The sequence below is a fragment of the Pleurodeles waltl genome, chromosome 12 (genome assembly GCF_031143425.1).
Source record: "Pleurodeles waltl isolate 20211129_DDA chromosome 12, aPleWal1.hap1.20221129, whole genome shotgun sequence".
NCBI lineage: Eukaryota > Metazoa > Chordata > Amphibia > Caudata > Salamandridae > Pleurodeles > Pleurodeles waltl.
The window spans coordinates 715,508,135-715,525,723 of NC_090451.1; the positions used below are offsets into that span (position 1 = coordinate 715,508,135).

At 47.0% G+C, this 17,589-nt stretch overlaps 1 long non-coding RNA gene across 5 annotated transcripts in view; it reads left to right on the forward strand.

Moving 5' to 3' along the window:
• Nucleotides 1-9,553: 9,553 nt before the first annotated feature.
• LOC138266964 (uncharacterized) overlaps nucleotides 9,554-17,589 on the forward strand; it is a 33,932-nt gene continuing 25,896 nt past the window's right edge. The window contains exons 1-3 of one of the 5 annotated variants that reach the window (XR_011199760.1): nucleotides 9,562-9,597; nucleotides 9,827-9,926; nucleotides 10,310-10,359. This is a non-coding gene — a long non-coding RNA (uncharacterized lncRNA). Of the gene's footprint in view, nucleotides 9,598-9,644; nucleotides 9,668-9,688; nucleotides 9,927-10,181; nucleotides 10,207-10,309; nucleotides 10,360-17,589 lie in introns of those variants that run through there. The other 4 variants (XR_011199761.1, XR_011199763.1, XR_011199759.1 and 1 more) reach the window with 4 other exon arrangements.

Genomic DNA, 17,589 nt, shown 5'->3' on the forward strand with positions numbered 1-17,589 from the left:
ACACATATTTCCAAAGGGAGAGGGTGTTGCCTCCCACTCCCAAAGGAAATACTTTGTTCTGCCTTCCTGTGCTTGACCTGGTCAAGCAGCTGGAGGGCAGAACCCAGTCTGTAGGATGGCAGCAGTGCAGGCTGCCCGGGGAAACCGTGAAAACAGGTAGAAGAAAAGTTGGTGGGTCCTCCAATGAGCCCCCAGAATGCATGGAATTGTACAACAAATACTGGCAACAGTATTGGGGTATGATTCTGACATGTTTGATACCAAACATGCCTAGGTTTGGAGTTACCATTATGTAGCTGGACATAGGTAGTGACCTATGTCCAGTACACTGGTAAAATTACTTCCCCGCACTTATGAAGTACAAGAAAATTGAGCTAGAGTTCGTAGGGGCACCTCTGCTCAGGCAGGGATGCCCTCATACATAGGTATTTGCACCCTGTCCTCTGGGCTAGGAGGGCCTGCCATAGGGGTGACTTACAGTGACCCTGTGCAGTGACCTGTAGTGAAAGGGTGCGTGCACCTTTTCATGCAGGTTGCAATGGCAGGCCTGCAGACACATTTTGCATGGGCTCCCGTGGGTGGCATAATACATGCAGCAGCCATGGGAACCTCTGGTGCCCCAGTGCTTTGGATACCTAGGTACCATATACTAGGGACTTATATGGGAGCATCAGTATGCCAATTGTGGGGTGTACTAAGTCAGAGACAACCTAATGTAGAGTGAGAAAGCACACTCACTGGGGTCCTGGTTTGCAGGATCCCAGGGAATACAGTCAAAACACACTGATAGGCACAAAATTGTGGGTGTAACCATGTCAACAAGAGGGTACTTTCCTACACCGAACAAGACTTTATAGGAGGTACGACCACTCACAGCTCTTCTTTACAGATTATTTAATCCTCTCTGGACTCCATACAGGTAATGGATCCAACTATGAGTTGAGTCTAGTACTTTAGCTGTTATGGATCCTATTAAGACCTGCGCCTAGTAGACTAGCTGTTAAGGATTGCTTTAAGTCTAATTTATTTATTTCCACTGCCAAATTTCCCTCAGGATGGTACGGACTACAATAATGCACTGTAACACCTATCATTCCCATGGCATCCCTGTTTGCCCTGGAGGCAAAAGCATCGTCTTGGTTTGAGTGGAATGCTGCAACTACATTTGTACTGATAAAGACTTGCAAACTTTTAATAACAGAGCGGTTGCTGACCTTTGTATAAGGTGTAAGTACCCAAGGTACCCACTACAAACCAGGCCAACCTCCTACATATGTGCCATCTGAATTTCAGAAACCTCAGTTGTAAGGAAATGCCTCCTTGGCATGGTTACCCCCTGACTTTTTGCCTTTGCTGATGCTATGTTTTGAATTGAAAGTGTGCTGAGGCCTGCTAACCAGGCCCCAGCACCAGTGTTCTTTCCCTAACCTGTACTTTTGATTCCACAATTGGCACACCCTGGCATCCAGATAAGTCCCTTGTAACTGGTACCTCTGGTACCAAGGGCCCTGATGCCAGGGAAGGTCTCTAAGGGCTGCAGCATGTATTATGCCACCCTGGAGACCCCTCACTCAGCACAGACACACTGCTTACCAGCTTGTGTGTGCTAGTGAGAACAAAATGAGTAAGTCGACATGGCACTCCCCTCAGGGTGCCATGCCAGCCTCTCACTGCCTATGCAGTATAGGTAAGACACCCCTCTAGCAGACCTTACAGCCCTAAGGCAGGGTGCACTATACCATAGGTGAGGGTACCAGTGCATGAGCACTGTGCCCCTACAGTGTCTAAGCAAAACCTTAGACATTGTAAGTGCAGGGTAGCCATAAGAGTATATGGTCTGGGAGTCTGTTTTACACGAACTCCACAGCACCATAATGGCTACACTGAAAATTGGGAAGTTTGGTATCAAACTTCTCAGCACAATAAATGCACACTGATGCCAGTGTACATTTTATTGTAAAATACACCACAGAGGGCACCTTAGAGGTGCCCCCTGAAACCTAACCGACTATCTGTGTAGGCTGACTGGTTCCAGCAGGCTGCCACACTAGAGACATGTTGCTGGCCCCATGGGGAGAGTGCCTTTGTCACTCTGAGGCCAGTAACAAAGCCTGCACTGGGTGGAGATGCTAACACCTCCCCCAGGCAGGAGCTGTAACACCTGGCGGTGAGCCTCAAAGGCTCACCCCTTTGTCACAGCACAACAGGGCACTCCAGCTTAGTGGAGTTGCCCGCCCCCTCCGGCCACGGCCCCCACTTTTGGCGGTAAGGCTGGAGGGAACAAAGAAAGCAACAAGGAGGAGTCACTGGCCAGTCAGGACAGCCCCTAAGGTGTCCTGAGCTGAAGTGACTCTAACTTTTAGAAATCCTCCATCTTGCAGATGGAGGATTCCCCCAATAGGATTAGGGATGTGACCCCCTCCCCTTGGGAGGAGGCACAAAGAGGGTGTACTCACCCTCAGGGCTAGTAGCCATTGGCTACTAACCCCCCAGACCTAAACACGCCCTTAAATTTAGTATTTAAGGGCTCTCCCTGAACCTAGAAATTAGATTCCTGCAACTACAAGAAGAAGGACTGCTGAGCTGAAAGACCCCTGCAGAGGAAGACCAGAAGACACCAACTGCCTTGGCCCCAGACTTACCGGCCTGTCTCCTGCCTTCCAAAGAACCCTGCTCCAGCGACGCTTTCCAAGGGACCAGCGACCTCTGAATCCTCCGAGGACTGCCCTGCTTCGAAAAAGACAAGAAACTCCCGAGGACAGCGGCACTGCTCCAAAAGAACTGCAACTTTGTTACAAGGAGCAGATTTAAAGACCCCTGCAACTCCCCGCAAGGAGCGTGAGACTTGCAACACTGCACCCGGCGACCCCGACTCGACTGGTGGAGAACAACCAACGCAGGGAGGACCCTCCGGCGACTCTACGACTGTGAGTAACCAAAGTTGTCCCCCCTGAGCCCCCACAGCGACGCCTGCAGAGGGAATCCCCAGGCTCCCCCTGACCGCGACTGTCTGAACTCCATTTCCCGACGGCTGGAAAAGACCCTGCACCCGCAGCCCCCAGCCCCCAAAGAAACGGAACTTCTGTGCAGGAGTGACCCCCAGGAGGCCCTCTCCCTTGCCCAGGTGGTGGCTACCCCGAGGAGCCCCCCCCTTGCCTGCCTGCGACGCTGAAGAGATCCCTTGATCTCTCATTGACTTCCATTGAAAACCCGACGCGTGTTTGCACACTGCACCCGGCCGCCCCCGCGCTGCTGAGGGTTTACTTTCTGTGCTGACTTGTGTCCCCCCCGGTGCCCTACAAAACCCCCCTGGTCTGCCCTCCGAAGACGCGGGTACTTACCTGCTGGCAGACTGGAACCGGGGCACCCCCTCCTCTCCATTATAGCCTATGTGTTTTGGGCACCTCTTTGACCTTTGCACCTGACCGGCCCGGAGCTGCTGGTGTGATAACTTTGGGGTTGCTCTGAACCCCCAACGGTGGGCTACCTTGGACCAAAAACTGAAACCTGTAAGTGACTTACTTACCTGTGAAAATTAACAATAACTTACCTCCCCCAGGAACTGTGAAAATTGCACTGTGTCCACTTTTAAAACAGCTTATTGTGTTTTATGTAAAAAGTATACATGCTAAAGTAATGATTCAAAGTTCCTAGAGTACTTACCTGCAATACCTTTCAAAAGAGCTATTACATGTAAAATTTGAACCTGTGGTTCTTAAAATAAACTAAGAAAATATATTTTTCTATAACAAAACCTATTGGCTGGATTTGTCTCTGAGTGTGTGTACCTCATTTATTGTCTATGTGTATGTACAACAAATGCTTAACACTACTCCTTGGATAAGCCTACTGCTCGACCACACTACCACAAAATAGAGCATTAGTATTATCTCTTTTTACCACTATTTTACCTCTAAGGGGAACCCTTGGACTCTGTGCATGCTATTCCTTACTTTGAAATAGCACATACAGAGCCAACTTCCTACATCAGTGGTCCAGTTACACGCACTGCATAGCCTTGTTTGATATTAGGAGAGGTGTCTGTGGTGGATATTTAATAGTGCAATCTTTTATTTGTTGACAGATGTTACAACTAAGGACATACAGTTTGGTCTGTTTGTATAGACAATGCCACCAGGAACATTTCTGTAGCAGTCCAATTGTATCCATCACAACAGCATGGGCAGAAGAAACACCGTTATGAGCTACTTTGATTAGCTCTTGCCTATGGTGTTGGTTGGGAATCACACTATCACCCACCTCTGGTATTGTTACTTAGGCCCATAGTTACACTTTCTTAGCGCCGCATTTGCGCCGCTTTTTGATGCAAAAATGGTGCAAACTTACAAAATACAATTGTATTTTGCAAGTTTGCGCCACTTTAGTGGAAAAAAAAATAAGCAAATGTGGCGCTAAAAAAGTATAAATATGGGCCTTAGTGTTTCGTCAGCCAGTGAGTTTCCTAAAACATGTATTCCAACACACTGGCGGCCCAGTGTATGAATTACAAGAGTCCGTGGCAGTTTGTGTAAGCTCTGCCACGCACTATAAAACAATACTTTTTGTGGAGGGGTTTCCTTTGAAATCTCTGAATAGACTGATGTGCCAGTAGTGTAAGTAGTAATTGAAGAACTGAACACAATAATACGAATTGCACACAATAAATGTAGGACTTTCAGGATCTGTATGTTCCAGTGTCTAAATCAATGCTTTGAGCTCAGAACGTTTTTTTTGTGCAATACCCGAAGGACTGCGTGTTGGTCTGCTGAGCGCAAGTTGTGCTATGCAAACCCCTAGGGACTCTGTGTACGTCTGCTGAGGGCAGAATTCGCCATACCTCATCACTCCACAAACGGCTGTTCCCTAGTACTTGATCTGTGAGAGAATTTCCCTCACTCGACCTTTAGCATCATGTTTTATTGGATATTGCGGTTGTATTTGTGGGTTGGACTGTACAGTAATAAAGCAGAGGTTTTCAAACTTTTCTATGCGAACGTTCCCCGTCCCATCAGTATAAAGTTCAAGTGCAACAGTTCACATTAATAACAATAGATCACACAGAGTATGTAGTGCTGACTGCGCATATATATTGCATATTTATGACGTGTAGGGGTGGAGTAAAATGTATGCGTCTCCCAAGTCTTATAACATTAGAGCAAGCTTCCCTCCTTTACAAAACACAATAGCATCTGAGTAAGATTTTCTCTTCCACAGAACACAACAGCATTGTGCCACAGATCGACCAGGAATGTGAGTTTCCATAATTATCTCAGAGACTAATGTTAGTATAGGTTGGGATAGTTTGGGGGACAGACCATACAAACCATGACTTAAAGGTAATTCTGAAAAGGATAATACCGAGCAAGCGCAGGAGGGTTTTAAAAAAAATGCTGGAACACACCCAAATCGAATAAAGTAAAAAAAACTAGGATAATCTCCACAGTTAGAGACCTCAGAAAAGCAATGAAGTCTTAGAAATTATGATAATTTGAAATCTCCTGACAGATGTATATTGCTCCAGAATCCCTTCAGTCCCAACACAAGGAAATGCTCTGCATACTGCAAGTGGAGATCCAACATCGTTTTTAAAACTTTATTTTTCAGTTTTATCAAACAACAGAGCAGTTATTTGAGTACGAGGTACATTGCATGGTGGGCTTAACATAAGAAGGTGCACCTCCAACTGTCCATTACACACTAGCGTCATCAGATTTCCTTTTAGGTACAACACATCAACCCACACTTGTGATCTGTTTCCTTTGTTGGTGCTAAGTAAGCCCCCCCCACCCCACTCTCACTGAATCTGGGTAATCTCCCAGATTGGGGGCCAGATATATGGAGCCCTTGCACCGTTCTAACACCACATTAGCGTAATTGTTTTTGACGCTTATGTGGCTTTGGAAGAGGAAAAACTCTGCACCATATTTACAAAGTGGCGCAATGCATGCTTTGCCCCACTTTGTAACCCCTTGTGCCATATTATGCCAGGCATAATTTTGCAAGAGGGGTGCCCCAGTTCTAGGGGGGCAAAGAAATTGCGCAAAGGAAACTATGGGATTTTTTTTGCGTCATTTTTATCTGCATTTTTAAACACCTGCTAAGTGCAGGTGTTAAAAAGAGGCTCCCATTGATTACAACGGGCCTCTGGGTGCTTTGCAGGAATAGCGTCATCATTTTTTACACTAGCCCTGCAAAGTACCGGACTAGCATAAAAATTGATGACGCAAGTCACCCTAACTAGCGCCATGGTGCACCGTATTATAAATACGGTGCTACCATTGTGGTATTAGGGTGGGCGCTAAGAAGCGCAAGAAAAGTGGCGCTGCACTAGGTGTAGCGCCACTTTTCATAAATGTGCCCCTGGGTCTAGACGCGTTTCGCATAGATCTAGCTAGACTGTGAGGTCCTCATCCACGTTTTTGCCCCATCTACTAACTTCCACAAGGGTCTCCTCTGCTAGTGACCATTCCTGTATGTCCCTGTGCCAGCGCTCTATCTCGGGAGCCCTTTGACCCATCCAAGTAATGGTGATTCAATGTCTTGCCATCACCAGTGCCGACTGCATAAATGTAATGATGTTTTGTGGCCCTTCTTTTAATGTTACCCAGTAGGCAGCTCAAGGGTGTGTATTCTAATCTAAGGTGCATGGTCTGCTTTAAGCCCGCTACCAGTCTCAAGCCATACGTGACAGCGGCATCTGACCTGCTGCGACAGCTCGCATAGCTTTATGTAAGGGTATAGTCAAATGCCTGCCCGTCTGTCCTGCAGGACACTAGGACCCCAAGGGGGTGGCTAGGTGTGGGCATGGCAGTGTAAGAAGGCCCGGGCAACTTGGCTATCTCGTCTAAGCCAGCATCATGTAAGAAGTGCCCATGTTCAGAGTAAATACTTTGGAAGTTTCCTCGAAGGTTATGAAACTCTCTCCTGGGTAGAAGACCCAAAGTACAGCAAACCCGCCCTCCTTTCATACTTGGAAGGACATATTGTCTATCATTTGTCTAATTGCCTTCAGCGTCCAAAGTGGTAGTTCGCTGTGGAATGGGGTCCGTTTTAGCCGTGCCTGGACGAAGTGTTGCCACATTCTTTCTGTCTGTCAAACTATGTATAGGATGTCTTTTGAGATCCATGCACTCTCCATTAATAATTCTGGCAGTTGGACGGATTCCACCATCCCTGCTAGCAAACGCTTTTGCCAATGTTCTCCCATGTCTAGTCATTGTACTGTGTGGTGTAGATGAGCGGCATAGTAATACATCTCAAGTTGTGGCACCTGCAACCCATCCTCTTCGTACAGTATGGTCAGTGTGGCTGGGGGCACCATACTGTGTCTGCCTGCCCACAGCAGGAAGATGAGGATTGAGTCCAGTTGTCTGAATACCCTTGTCGAAAGAGGGCATAGCGAGTTCTACAAGACATACAGACATCACGGTTGTAGCACTGACTTGGGGAATGGCCAGCCTACCCATCAAAGAGAGGTGTGTTCCAGACGGTCACTGACGTCTTTAGCGTGTCCAGAAACAATGGAAGTCAATTAACCAAAATGCCAGGGATAGCAGAACAGACATCACATGCCTTTTGACCTCCACTTTCAGTCACACTCAAACTTACACATCCACACTTACATACGCTCTCTCACACAAACACTCACCGGCAAGCATGCAGTCAACATACATTTCAAAGCAATTTTTAATTACCTCAGCTGCCATGGAAAGACATATTCCAGTTGATTGTACTCCATTTTCATAAAACTAATAGTGAATACAATGATGTTATTCACTATTAGTGTAATACAAGATTGTCAGAAAACAAAGAGTGGAGCCCGCAACTGACTTCCATAAGGACGAGCAGCCACTTTGCTCCTGGCACTGAATGTGCCACCTCTGAGACCAGGAGTTGCAAAGGCAGTGCCCGGGGTAGGAAAGGGCAAGCCAGACGTTGCACCTGGGTCCCCTAAATGACATCCATGCCAGCACCCTGTCTGTGTTGAGGCACAGTTGTGATATGATGTGACGAATATCTACCAGGCATATGCCCCAGTCCTATAGCTCATGGCACACCCATACTGCCAGGATCTCCATTGTGATTGCAAACAGGAGTGGTAGGTTTGGCAGTCCTGTGTGTCCCACAACTCAAGACCCAGTTGTCCGAGTGGCTTCATCCCAAGCACATTATAGACAATCCATTATGAAACGAAATTACCATAACATTTGCACAGACATACACAAATGATAAGTTGTGGAAATGGCACCACCTTGTGTATTGATTGTGATCACATTAAAGTATTTATTTCTAACACACTTCAGAATTAAATAGAAAAATGTGCTTCATTTGTGATTTGTTAATTTGGATACATTCTGAAATACTTGCACAGTTAATAAATATTGTGTTTTAGACAAAAACACTTTTGTACCCACTCACCCCTGTATCCAGAAAGAATGTCAAATAACTCCTCTCATTTTGAAGTCCAAGAAGGAAAAGTAAACACCAAGTGCCCTTGGAAGCCAGTCTGACATTTGATCTCTGTCTTTGAATGCACAGCATATGTGCTAAGAACAAGATTTACAGCCCTGAATACAGAGAAAGAGCACTCGTAGAAAAATACAAGGAGAGGTGGTTTAGAAAGGCTTTGCTCATTGGGAGGAACAAACTGAACCTGGACAGCCTAAGGCAAATTCAGCAGATGGAAAGCCAGAAAATGTGAGTTACAAACCACAAAGTGAATGGTAAGCAATGGGTGGAATATATTCCCAGGGACGCTTTATCAATGGCCCGATGTGTTTAACAAGCCTGACAGCTGTTCCTACTGGTAAGACTGACCTTAAAAAGGGTATTACGAAGACAGTGCTGGGAATAAGGACAACGGCAGGACGGTGGGTGGGCGGGGGAAGACCAGGGTATGAGGGACGTGAGAACATGATGAATGTGGAGCCCAAAAAAAAAATTTGTGGGAGGACATAAGTAATGCACCCATGTGCCTGGGGAGGACATACACACAAAGAGGAAAGACTGCACCAGAAAGAACAAAGAATTTCCACTCTGGTGAAAGAGCTGTCCTCCCTCCTCTGGGGAGTTATATGCAAAGGAGCAGGTGGCAGCAGTGGTCATACACCAAAAGCAAAGGGACAGAACCAACAGAGAACTCTGGATTAAGGAATCATTTGAAGGAATAGGTGGTATGGCTATGTGAAATTCAATGTCCTCCTCTCCCTCAGGAGCCAATCAATGACACCCTCAGGTGACTGCATCCTAACCCCACCTGTCCAATCACGGCTTAGTCTCTCTTTCACTAGCCAGTCAATGAAACGCTCACCTGGCTAACGCCTATCACCACCTGTCCAATCACAGCCCCTGCTGTCACTCAGGAGCCAATCAATGACAGCCTCACCTGGCCGCCTCCCGTCCAGCTCACACCTGCTTTCTTCTTGCCGCCAAGATGTCATGGAAGCCTTGGATTGGCCAGAGACGGTCACATGACTGGAATAGGCCTGGCTTGTAATTAAAGGACAGCCCCTGATTGGTCCAGAAGTGGCCACGTGACCCGATGCTGTGGGTTTAAAAAGGGTGAGCGGAGACCTGAGCTGCTTTAGTTGTGTCCAGGTGAGTCTGGGGTGCGGCTGGGAGGGGGTGCGCTCGGTTGTGCTGGTTGTAGAAGTTGTGTTTCTCTTCTGTAAGTTTTCACCTCTCGTGTAGTTTATAGTTGTCCTCACAGTTCACTCTGGAATTCTCCAGTTGCTGTTATTTTTTTCGTTCTTGACTTGGTAATATCGCAAACGTTAAGTTTTCCTGAACAAAACGTTTAACCTGATATTTATTTTATCCGTTTCAGCGCCGGACGCTTTCAGGTTGAATGAGTAACGCGTTTGTAATGCTGTGTTTACTGTGAAGTGTCCTCTTCATTGCTGCTTGGCTTGTCGGGGTACTCTCAGGTAATGCAGCGCTGCATTCTGGGAGTTGTAGTTCAGGGCGATTGAGTGGCGTAACTCCCGTTGAAGAGCAGCTGCCGGAGGGAAGCTCCGCTCTGGGGTAACTGAGTGCTCGATCAGTCAAGCACTTCAGTCGGTTAACTTATTATACTTGCAGATCCATTGCAGCTGTGCCCCTGCCGAGGGGTGGACCCCGGGGTCCCCTGACGTGCTCCCCGTGAGCCTTGCGCTTTCAGTGCTTGTTGGAGCGGGCGTTGTTGTTTCTGGGGTGCGCTTGAAGTGGGTCAGTCTCGTGGCTGCAGCTGCATTAATGCTGCCCGGGCCCTGCTTGTATTGACTCTCGTTACACACACCTGCCTTACAATGTGTGTCTTTGTGTCCTGCAGGCTCGTGGCCGGGTCCTGGTTCCTGTGACTCCTCAGGACTGATGAGATCGGTGAGTACGGACCCTCTTGCAAGGGGGGGCGGGGGGTGCTCCCCTCGAAGCTGGGCTTCAGTGCGCTGGGTCTGATGGGCACTTGCTTGTTCTCATACTTAACCAGAAGTGAAATTCCTGTTCTGGGGGCCTGTGTACCCCTCAGATGGGCTGCTCCCCGAAGGGCTCCTGCTTCTCCCGGAGCTTCCCCTCACGTGTGTGTTGTGCAGAGGTGCATCACCTGCTACCCCGGGTGTAGCGCCCCCTGCAGTTCCAGACTCCAGGTCACTTCTTTCAGTCTCTGATCCGTCCTGCTCATGTAGCTGACGCGCGGGTCTTCACTGGGGGTCTGCAGACCTCACTCCGAGTGAGCTCTCCTCGGCAGCTGGTGGTGAATTGAACTTTAGTTGCGCTAACTTTGAGAGGGGGCGAGAGATCGGTTTCCTCGGAGGGGCTCTCCTGTGAGTTTGGCGTGAAATGGTGTTTGGGATCATCCGTAGAAGAGTCAGGTGCGTGCGACGGGTGAGTGACCGGATTATACCAAACGGCTTCTCCATGTTGTAATGCAAGCGGGCTACTCGAATGGTTATTGGGCTGTGTGGGGAGTTCTGGTTTTTGAGCTCTGGGCGTCTAAAATTGCATCGCATCTACAGTGCCAGGGTGTCCCCTCCACACGTTTGTTCACTCAGCACTTAGATTTTCCTTAGTACAATCTTTCAACTATAGTAGTTAAACATTTCTTCACTCACCTTTTCTGTTAGGAATAGATCATAACAGTACATATACAATTAAAGTTTATTTTTAATCCACAAAAAGGGCACAGCTTGCATAACCTTTAGCAAACTAGAAACTGATGGGACATGCCTATAGAGGAGCCCCCTTTAGCTGCCACCCCATGAACGGGGATTAGTAATTATCAGAACAAAAAATAAAGGCATCACTACTCAAATGGGAATGTACAGAGAAGGTAAGACAGTCATATTGTACAATTACAAGTTCAGCCTCTAAATGCCAGAGGAGAACACCACTACCCCTTTCCCAGTGGGTACTGGATAGTATGAGGAGGAAAGGAATAATGCGAGGCAGAAAGTCTCTACATACTCCCTTCCCAGGTAGCAACTGAGATCCCACTTCACTCCAACAGCTTTAGAAATGAGACCTGAGTAGTCTAGTGTCTGTAACCAGCTTTGCCCAAGAGGAATGCGTTTTGGGAATCAGTACTGTACCATAGCATGAATTCTATCTTGTGCAATCTTCCGCTTCCCTCTTGACAAAATGTGACCCAAAAAACTGTTCAGGCAAATTGTGATTTTATTTCCATAGTGTGATCTGCCATAATTCAATACTACCCTCAATAGCCACATTCTCAGTGTCATAACTTGGTAAAACAATTTATTGTATTAAAACTGTATGATGTAGTGATAACAGCACTGAATAGCTATTAAGTGCTTGTGTGTAAATTAGGGGAGGGGGAGTTCTGGAAATCTTTGGGGGTTTAATACCCAAGTGTAAGGTGCCTTAAACTTCAAGCCACTAACGGCAAGTCTTGACATAATTCCTCCCACGGTGACTGCCCCTGGGAGTCTGCGCTGTAGAATCTTAATTTCTTGCAGGCCAACCACTAGACGCCACTGATCTCATTAAGTTGGATTATTTTATTTTTTAAGAGGGGTAAAAAGGAATCCTCTTCAACTACTTCATCCTCTGAACTCTGATCGACCACGGACTGCTCCAGCAACAAAGTATCCACAAGGGATACTTTTCCTCTGCAACGTCGGCTCCAGCCAGCAACTGCAACAGTTTCCAGTGTGCACTCTGAGACCGTCTTCATCCTGCACCAGAAGAACTGAAGAAATCTCACATGTGGTGATGGAGTGACTCCCCTTGTCTTGCAGCCACCTAAGACGACGACCGGTACTCTTGGACTCCTCTTGCCTCCTGAGGCCTCTGTGCACTATTTGCTAAATTCCTGTCACTCTCAATCCTACAACACAACTCGCTGAGTTATCTCGAGGTGTGGAACCGACTTTTGTTGTGGTGCACTAACCACATTTTAAGCCTCCTGTGTCATGGACTACCATGTGTGCTGTCTGGCATCCTGAGGGCTCTTGTGATGAGCCCCCTCTTCCGAGTTGAGGCCCCTGGGTCCAGGCAGTGCCATTTTGACACAAAATGCACTTTGTCATAACCAAGTCTTGTTGGCAACTTCCAACACCATGTCTGCATCCATCTTCACATTGTGGTACATCCTTTGCATCACACAGAACCCCACTGGCATCTTCCTAGGGTGCATTCCTACAGTTTTCAACTAACTGGACTTTTTACACCCTCTTTGCAGTTGGCAGGGGCTCCTGTCCCACCTGGAACTTCTTTCGACTTGTGGACTTGGTCACCTTTTGCAGGTCTTCAGATCCAGGCATCCAGCAGTTGTTTGCCAACTTGCTTGGTTACTACATTATCCCAATCAAGAGGTGTCCTATGGAAACTTGCAGGACTTTACTCCTGCTTTTCGGGGCTGTGCATGGGGTAATTTACTCACCTTTACTGTAACACTCATAGCTATTCTGCACACACTACACTTGTCTAGGGGGCATTTGTGATTTGCGTTCCACTTAGTATATGGTTTGTGTTGCACCTAGAACAATTTTGTCCCATTGCATTCTAAAACATTTCCTGTTTGCAATGTTATGACTATTTACCTGATTTATTTTGTCGTCCAGTGTATATATATTTATAATAACTCCAGAAGTGTCTTTTTGCCCTTGTGTCACCCAAATAAACTACCTTTATTTTTGTAAACAGTATTGTCTTCAATTGTGCATACTTACTTTGTAACTAAGTGGTATTGCATGAGCTTTGCACGTCTCCTAGTTCAGCCTAAGCTGCTCTGTTATAGCTACCTCTATCAGCCTAAGCTGCTAGAACACTACTAAACTAATAAGGGATAACTGGATCAGGTGTAACTACCCAAGGCCCCCACTACAAACCAGGCCAGCTCCCTACAGGGGTTGAGTATGAAAGTCAGGTGGTGGTCTGAGGGTACATATAAACCTCGCCCCAACCCCTGAAAGCGGATGTCAGTACTCTTAGATTCCAGGGATGTACCCAGTGGTCGGCTACCTCACATATGACATAACTTGGCAATGGGTTGTATTTGTAGTGGTTCAGCGTACTTTCATCCCCTTAATACTATGTGTTCCTCGTTGCTATTCTCACTGTTGCACTGTGGTTAAAACAGCTTACATACTCAAGTATAATAGTAATGGACTGTTTCATCTTGTCTAACTTGTGTTAACTTATTCCATTCTACTTTCTTTCGTGGCATAGTTTTCTGTAAAAATGCTAATCGTGTTGGCAGTTGCCGTTCATTAATGGTCCAGTCATCCTTCCGGTCTTGAATATTGCCTTACTCCACTGTCCTAGCTGTTTTTCATTACACTTCCATCTGTGGGCTAGACAATAGAAAACATCTGACCTCAGACCAGTAATGTCAGCCATCCTGTCTTTGGTATCCAAGTTGTGGGTATTCTAGTCATCTGCGTTTCTCTTCATGCGTGGTTAGTCTTTAGTGAGGAGAGTTCTTACTTCAGGGTGCACACTAGACAGGGTGTGTAGTGTTAAATCCTGCAACTTCTCGCATTGTAAACGGGCCAGTGTGTAGTTCTGTCTTAATTGCAGATTCAAAATGAACCAGTGGACATGGTGCCTCTTCTGCCCTAACTTGAAGGTTGCGAGTTTGGCTCCATATTCTGCAGCTCAGTCTCACATTCACGTTTTAATCCCACCTTATGTACCCTGGCCCCACGTTAATTCAAATCTTAATGTGTGCACATGTGTTTTAAATCCTTTTTTAATGCAGAGTAAATTCTGCAGAGAAGTCTCTTTTCAATATCACCCCAAAATAATTAATGTGTTTCTGTAGTAAATTGTCTGTTGGGGGGGGGGGGGGGGGGGGTGCAGCAGTGGGCACTGTGGTAGCAAGCAATCATTTAGACCTTAGTTAGGTTGTGGGAAATGAAACCGGTTTAAATAATATTGACCTTTTTGCCTGTACAAATGAGCCACTTCCATCTTGCTTTCTACTCTAGCCTGTTTATAAGGATGGCGGCTGCATCAATCCATGTAGTAAATCTAAAATGTCTTACTCTGCCTTCGATGGTGAAGGCCAGGTTGGGTAACATTCTACTTCATTCTGACTGCCTTGTTCCTCTTTTTGGTCTTATTGCCTTGCCCACTCCTTACCATGACCTGTTTTAGCAATCTCCCTGGCATACTCCTCTCATTTCATCTATGAAATTGTGTTAACCGTATCTTTTTCTTACCTAGTGGGTACAATAATTTGCAAAGGTAGTATAATTTATCAAAGGCAAACTTGCCCATAGTCAGGAATTGTAAGTCTGAATTTTCCTTAATACACCATTTCCACTGCTAAAGAGCAGTCTGAAATTCCTTTTACATTATTTTAAAAACCAGGCAAATACTTTGGTGTGGGCTGCACTTGATCTAGAGCCCAGTGACTTTTGGGGTGCTCCTTCCAGCCCTTGGTTACTGTAGAGCAGTGCGCATGTCACTGGCTAATGAGGCTCACCTGCAGAGTTAGGACCTGACTTAGAGTTCACGTTTACTTTGCAACAAACATGACATCTTCCCTGTCGTATTCAACTATATCCAATAGGAATTGTAATACTACAGATTTTGTCATGTTTGGAATACCCTGTCCTTATTTTCTGACACCCAGTCAGTGGGTGTGAGCCCCTCATTGTTCACACATGTAACCATGTATTTTCTTTAGTCTTCATATGAGGGTAAATGGTGCTGGATTGTGACCTGGAAATGGAACCCCTCCACCTGTGTGCTTCTCACTGGTCTTTAATGTTTGCATAATATCACATCTGGTAGGTTTCCTAAGCTTCAAAAATAAACATATGCTTTTTTTGGAGATAAAGCTGGTGGCTTTCACTTCAACTGAGTCCTGCTTTTGGTAGGCAGGAATGTTTTGAGTAGTACAAACACAGCTCTCCCCTTAAACTGAAATCAGTTTATGCACAAGCTTTATCCATTGCCCAATGGATGAGAAACAGCTGTCTGAAACTGAATTTGGACAACACAGAGGTCCTCACCCTTGGGCCCACCCCCTCCGCCTGGGACAATGCCTGGTGGCCCACTGCACTAGGAACCCGCTGCCACATACGACCACAGTCGCAACCTGGGCTTCATCCTCAACTCCTCCCTCACCTTGTGTAGGAAGTTGGCTCTGTATGCACTACAAAGTAAGGAATAGTATGCACAGAGTCCAGGGGTTCCCCTTAGAGGTAAGATAGTGGCAAAAAGAGATAATACTAATGCTCTATTTTGTGGTAGTGTGGTCGAGCAGTAGGCTTATCAAAGGAGTAGTGTTAAGCATTTGTTGTACATACACCCAGGCAATAAATGAGGAACACACTCGGAGACAATTCCAGGCCAATAGGTTTTTGTATAGAAAAATATATTTTCATAGTTTATTTTAAGAACCACAGGTTCAAATTCTACATGTAATATCTCATTTGAAAGGTATTGCAGGTAAGTACTTTAGGAACTTTGAATAATTACAATAGCATATATACTTTTTACATAAAACACACTTAGCTTTTTTTAAAGTGGACACTGCAATTTTCACAGTTCCTGGGGGAGGTAAAGTAATGTTAGTTTTTGCAGGTAAGTAAACCACCTACAGGGTTAAGATTGGGGTCCAAAGTAGCCCACCGTTGGGGGTTCAGAGCAACCCCAAAGTCACCACACCAGCAGATCAGGGCCGGTTAGGTGCAGAGTTCAAAGTGGTGCCCAAAACGCATAGGCTTCAATGGAGAGGGGGGTGCCCTGGTTCCTGTCTGACAGCAGGTAAGTACCCGTGTCTTCGGAGGGCAGACCAGGGGGGTTTTGTAGGGCACCGGGGGGGGACACAAGTCCACACAAAGTACACCCTCAGCAGCGCGGGGGCGGCCGGGTGCAGTGTGCAAACAAGCGTCGGGTTTCCAAAGGGAGACCAAGGGGTCTCTTCAGTGATGCAGGCCGGCAAGGGAGGGCTCCTCGGGGTAGCCACCACCTGGGCAAGGCAGAGGGCCTCCTGGGGGTCACTCCTGCACTGGAGTTCTGATCCTTCAGGTGCTGGGGGCTGCGGGTGCAGGATCTTTTCCTGCCATCGGGATTTTAGTCGGGCAGTCGAGGTCAGGGGGAGCCTCGGGGATTCCCTCTGCAGGTGTCACTGTGGGGGCTCAGGGGGGACAACTTTGGTTACTCAGTCTTGGAGTTGCTGGAGGGTCTTCCCTGTAGCATTGTTTCTCCACCAGTCGAGTCTGGGTCGCCGGGTGCAGTGTTAGTCTCACGCTTCTTGCGGGGATTGCAGGGGGTCTTTAAATCTGCTCCTCTGAAACAAAGTTGCAGTTTTTTTGGAACAGGGCTGCTGTCCTCGGGAGTTTCTTGTTCCTCTTGAAGCAGGGCAGTCCTCTGAGGATTCAGAGGTCGCTGATCCTGGGGAAAGTGTTGCTGAAGCAGGTTTCTTTAGAAGGCAGGAGACAGGCCGGTAGGACTGGGGCCAAAGCAGTTGGTGTCTTCTTTCTTCTTCTGCAGGGGTTTTTCAGCTCAGCAGTCCTCTTCTTGTAGTTGCAGGAATCTAAATTCTTAGTTTCAGGGGAGCCCTTAAATACAAAATTTAAGGGTGTGTTTAGGTCTGGGGGTTAGTAGCCAATGGCTACTAGCCCTGAGGGTGGGTACACCCTCTTTGTGACTCCTCTCTAGGGGAGGACACATTCCTATCCCTATTGGGGGAATCCTCCATCTGCAAGATGGAGGATTTCTAAAAGTCAGTCACCTCAGCTCAGAACACCTTAGGGGCTGTCCTGACTGGCCAGTGACTCCTCCTTGTTCTCATTCTCTCCTGGACTTGCTGCCAAAAGTGGGGGCTGTGTCCAGGGGGCGGGCATCTCCACTAGCTGGAGTGCCCTGGGTCATTGTAGCACAAAGCTTGAGCCTTTGAAGCTCACTGCTAGGTGTTACAGTTCCTGCAGGGGGAGGTATGAAGCACCTCCACCCAGAGCAGGCTTTGTTGCTGTCCTCAGAGCACAAAGGCTCTCACCGCATGGGGTCAAACTTGTCTCTCAGCAGCAGGCTGGCACAGACCAGTCAGTCCTGCACTGAACAATTGGGTAAAATACAGATGCCCTCTGTGTGCATTTTTTAATAAATCCAACACTGGCATCAGTGTGGGTTTATTAT